This window comes from Panthera tigris (assembly GCF_018350195.1).
Source record: "Panthera tigris isolate Pti1 chromosome A3 unlocalized genomic scaffold, P.tigris_Pti1_mat1.1 chrA3_random_Un_scaffold_61, whole genome shotgun sequence".
In the NCBI taxonomy this organism is placed as follows: Eukaryota; Metazoa; Chordata; class Mammalia; order Carnivora; family Felidae; genus Panthera; species Panthera tigris.
In genome coordinates this window covers 470-6,094 of record NW_024962147.1, presented here as the reverse complement: position 1 = coordinate 6,094, position 5,625 = coordinate 470, and the positions used below count along the sequence as shown (strand labels likewise).

General features: G+C 36.1%; 1 non-coding gene across 1 annotated transcript; it reads left to right on the top strand.

Annotated features, from left to right (window-relative positions):
• Positions 1-899: 899 nt before the first annotated feature.
• LOC122236190 lies at positions 900-1,111 on the top strand. Its single transcript, XR_006214309.1, has one exon. It is a non-coding gene; the product is annotated as a small nucleolar RNA U3 (small nucleolar RNA).
• Positions 1,112-5,625: the final 4,514 nt, after the last annotated feature.

The following is a 5,625-nucleotide window of genomic DNA, read 5'->3' as shown; positions in this document are numbered from 1 at the left end:
ACAGAGTTCACAAGAGTACATGACATTCTCATTAGACACAAAGAATATTTTTGAGTCATGCTATGGTATTTGAAAAGCAATTCACATATTACACATTATTCCTGTGAGACACAAACTGTTTCTTTCCCATTTTAATTTGCCTGCTTAAAGACAGAAACAGATAGATGCGTTTACACTCAAGGTATATGCCTTTCCCTTGTGGCCAATGAGCTAATTTCCTTTCCATATTTGCAGAATATTGATACAATTATTCTTTCATCAGACATGAAATTTGAGTGTATAACCAGTTTGTGGAAACCAAATTACTAGGGTAATTTATTAGGTTGATAACAGCAATTAAGTCATAAATGTTTCTGAGAAATATAAATTGACTTTCTGTTTTAAATGGATAATTTAACATTCCAAACCACAGACCTGTCGTGTAACTAATTTCTGGGATAAGAAGTTTGTTTCTCCTATTATTAAACTAAAAAAAAAAAAAAATTCAACCTTTGATAATCCAGTAACGAAGTTGCTGAATTCTTGGGTTCGTGTTATATCTTCATTCTTTTCCCTTGTTGCTAATTTTTTTATTTTATTTAAAAATTTTGTTAAAAATATTTATTTTTGAAAGAGAATGAGAGAGAGATAGAGCACGAGCAGGGGAGGCGCAGAGAGAGACGGAGACACAGAATCTGGAGCAGGCTCCGGGCTCTGAGTTGTCAGCACAGAGCCCGACGCGGGGCTCAAACTCACAAACTGTGAGATCACGACCTGAGCTGAAGTCGGATGTCTAACCGACTGAGCCACCCAGGCACCCCTAATCTTTTTTATATTTAAGGACATCACATTGGAGGGAATTTTAGATAGAACTGGGACGTGTTGGTAGGACCATGGATTTTTCAATGATTGGAAATGTGAAGACTGTACTTTCAGGGATTGTTTCTAAAGTTTGTCACTAGAGAAATTTCTCTAAGTGTGGAGTCCCTGAAAGCATGAGGAGGATAAATAGTGTCCCTTCCTGACTGTAAAACCGACTCTGGGTGTGGTTTCCACAGCTGCCCTTGTCATTGATAATTGTTCCCTCCTCCTTTGGGGGACTAAGAGGAAAGTGGCCCGTTGTCTGAGTAGTTTCTCTAAAAAAGAAGGCCACATGTGTGGCTTGTTAATTGTCCATTGGAATGCTGTGTGGGTGAAGTTAAGTGAGCAAGGAGACAGCACTTGGAGTGTAAACAGATTTGTCAGCCTTGTCAGCAAGGACTTTGACTTTTCTTGGAGTGAAAGGAAAATCATTGGAGGATTTTCAGAAGAGGAGGTCTATCAGAATTAATCTGATTTCTATGTTACCAATCAACTGGAAAGGCAAAGGCAGAGGCAAGAGGTTACTTAAGAGACTGGTGTAGTAACCTAGAGGGGAAATTAGGCTGTTTGTTAGCAGTGGAGATGGTGACAAGTGGTCAGATGTTTGGGACGTATTTGCAGATAGAACCAGGGCCCGCTTCACGACTTCCGGGATGTAACACTAGTGCTGTCTCACAATGGTTTTTGCTTAGAAAAGTTTGTGCTTATTTGCATACTGTGCTGTTGCAATCCTGAAATTCTTTTCTTCCCAGTTTTACTGAGATATAATTGGCATATATCATTGGGAAATATAAGTTTTACAACATGATGATTTGATACATGTATATGTTTTGAGATGACTACCACAATAAGATTGGCTAACACCTCTGTCACCTCATATAATTATCTATCTTTTGTGTCTAAGTGTTGCATTTATTAATCATCTTTTCTTTTCAATTCTAACAGGCCATATGATATTTATCCTTTCATAAACAAGCCAGTCATGTTCTTTTTTGTGGCATTTTACTTGGTCTTGCCCCTGTTGGGAAAGATAAAAAGTGATTTCTTTCTATGAGTTTAATAGAACACAAGAGACATGTGGAATGATTCAAAGAAAAGTGCATAAAGCTGATACACATTTGAGAATAAGAAAATCATACTTTTTCATAACTTTTGACTGTACAAGTAGCTCATTATGAACAAAGATGTCAGATGACAATGTTCATGTTAAAAACACTGCCATCACCACAAAGATTTACTGATTGTAATGAAATGAAAGAAAAAAAAATGTATATATTGTAGCTTAGATAACTGTTAGTAAATGGGATACAGATAATGTTGACATAAAAACACTTAAGTTCACAGTAATTATACAGAAGCATCGATGGCAGTTGTACAAGGAGAGAGAAGCCATTAGTCCTCCATTGAATATGATAGTGCCATATCTGTGCCTTGATCAGCTCATAATCTTAGACAAAATTTCTGCTCCCGTGAAATAAAGTAAGATGTCCTTTAAGTATCCTACTGTAGATAAGAGGCTTTGTGAACTCCATGAGTAGATGTCTGTTCTAAAAAGAACTTTAGACACACATATGAATATCCAGTTGGCAACAAGATCAAATGCAATCAGCCACCACCCAATGCAAATTCATTTCAACTAGCAAACAGATATATATGTACAGATATATAATGTATTAGTGTATGGTAATATAAAATAAAATTTATTATTATATTTTGTAATGTAAAGTCAAATTATGAAATACACTATGCTGTAGTCAGATGCATCTTAGCACATATAGATTAATTTTTTTGTGTTTTTCTTTTTAATGGTATGATGTTAGGCTCAAGTGGAAATAGTTAAGAAAGCTCTCCAATGAAAACTCATCATGATATGCAAAGACGCGTGTTTATTAAAAAGCCTCAACCCATGCTTACAAAGTAAAAAAGTAACTTCGAAACATGTGAGAAAAACAATGCCTTCACAAATCATAGGAATATACTTCCTGATTTAGAAATAAACAGGAAAATTAAAGCAATGGACAGTGGATAATCTATGGCTACAAATATCAACTCTTATGGGAAAATGACTTATATCAGATATAATATACATATCCTAATTTCAGCTTTTGAATAAAAATTTAATACCAAACTAACTGCTTTCAGAGTTAACATTTTTAATAGGATATAATTTGTTTGCAATGAATACATCTAATTTTAAAAAGCAGCCATTTTATGGGCTCTTTACTATTCTGAAGTTTTAAGTTTAAAAATGTTTCATCTCAAATGGTTTTGAGCAGCATGCCATGGTTGGCATTTTAAAAATTGCCATTGCATCGAATAGTCTAGAACTGATACATGAGATTTTCTTATTACATTCGTACACAAAATTTGGTGTCACCTGGATTTATTATCATTTTTAACAATGTTTTTCACATTGCAGTCCTGAAAAAGATTTTCCAGTGAACTAATATTTAAAAACATTTCACAATGTCACTGTTAGGATAAAATATCAAAAAACACAATATTCCCATTGGAAAACAAGCACAGAAGTATATTTTAAGTATATAGACCTTTGCTTAATTTATAGCAGAAAAGTAGAATTATAATAAATTCTGATTTTGCAAAACTGAAAACACTGAATCTTAAAATAATGGAGTTTTACACACCTCTTTACCTTTTCTACATTTTAACATACTTCCACGTTAGATGAAAAATTAAGCATTAAAATAAATGCAAGTATGTACATAATTGTAAACATTTTTTCCCCATTCATCTAAAGATTTTGTATATGTTGGCCATACACATCCTGTGTGTCCCATCATATTGGGCTGGTGCTCCTGGCAGCTGTATATTTCTTTCATAGTTATACATTTGTTTCCCTGACTCTGAATCTGTGCAGGAATTTCTCTCACAAATTAAGTTTTAGTCCACAGCAAACATGACAGCATGACTTTGCCCACCAAGCCCCTTTAGGAACAGATCCTGTTGTAAAATAACTTTTGTTCAAGTGTTACCTGAGAAAGCAGGGAATAAAGGATGTAAGAAGGGTCCAGATAATAAAGGCTCAGTGCTGGCTACAGAGGGAAAATTTTCTGGACACCCTGATGGCACGGCCTCTCCTCAGCCCCAGGAGCTAGGATACAGAGTTCTTCTCATGGGGACTCTGTCCCACATCAGCCCCAAACCAGAGTGTTGTCTCTTAAGTCACTGTGCTGAGGGAAGGAAGCTCTTTCTCACTGACCCTGCTATTGACCTCCTGAGCTCTGGGCAGCTCAGAAATGGTGGAATTGTGTGCCTCCTGCTGGCTAATGAGGGCAGCACAGGACCCTTGGGGTTCACCTGCAGGTGGACTTGCTCCCCTCCTGGCCAAAGTGCTAAGTTACTAAAAATCTCAGTGCCCCAGCCTCTGGAAGACACTGGTGTTGCTCTGCTTCATTCATGCCCACTCTCCTGCCTGGGACATGCCCTTGAAGTAATGGCTTGGAGAAGAAAAAAGACATCAGGGTTTTAAGTCATCTCAAAAACATCATCCCTATGCCATGCCACAGTGACAGAATCAAGTCTCAAGTCCCTACAAAAGATCCACCCATTTCAACCATTAAATTCTCCACTAGATGTTCAGACGGTTAGAGAGGGCTTCAGCTCTTTCAGGAAAAGATCCTCCTTGATAAACTGCTGTGTGGCCTTGATTAAAATCACAGATAACTAAGGCAGAAATGAAGGATTTTTTTTTTTTTGCTCATGCTCATATGGAAATTGTAGTGCAGGGACATTTACTTTCAAGCAGTGGAATACAGCTGGTATGCCTCTGAGCTCATCAGGGAGGGAATTGAATTGTGTTTTCTCTCACCTAACAAGTCTTATCAGAAGTTAATGAGATAGGGAAGAACATGATGCTTATGACCACTCTATCCAATTACATTTTTATGTGCAAGAAAGTAGTCTGTAATCATACCAGTTGAGAAATGTCTAACAACAAAATTATGGTATATTAACATATCATTATGGTATCTTTATATTTAAATATGATATCCCTTGAATACCCAGACTTCTTTCTTTTTTATTTCCTTTCAAACATTTTATTTAAATTCAAGTCAGTTACCAGATAGTGTAGTATTGGCTTTAGGAGAATTTTGTGATTCATCACTTACATATAACACCCAGTGCTCATCCTAACAAGTGCCCTCCTTAATGTACATCACCCATTTAGGCCACCCCCCCCCCACCTCCCTCCAGGAGCCCTCAGTATGTTCTCTGTATTTAAGAGTCCTTTATTGTTGGCCTCCTTCTCAGTTTTCATCTTAGTTTTCCCTCCTTTCTCCTATGTTCATCTGTTTTGTTTCTTAAATTCCACATATCAGTGAAATCATGATATTTATTTTTCTCTGACTTATTCACTTAGCATAATACACTCTAGTTCCATCCACGTTGTTGCAAATGGAAATATTTCATTCTTTGTAATCACCAATATTCCATTATATATATGTGTGTGTGTGTATATATATATATATACATGTATATACCAAATCTTCTTTATCCATTCATCAATGGACTTTGGACTCTATCCATGGTTTTGATTTGTATTTCCATGATGATGAGTGATGTTGAACATTTTTTCACGTGTCTGTTAGGCATTTTTATGTCTTTCTTGGAGGAATGTCTGTTCATATCTTCTCCCCGTTTCTTAACAAGATTAGTTGTTTTTTGGGTGTTAAGTTTGATAAGTTCTTTATGGATTTTGAATACCAGTTCTTTATCTGGTACATCATTTTAAAATATCTTCTCCAATTCCATCAGTTGCCTTCT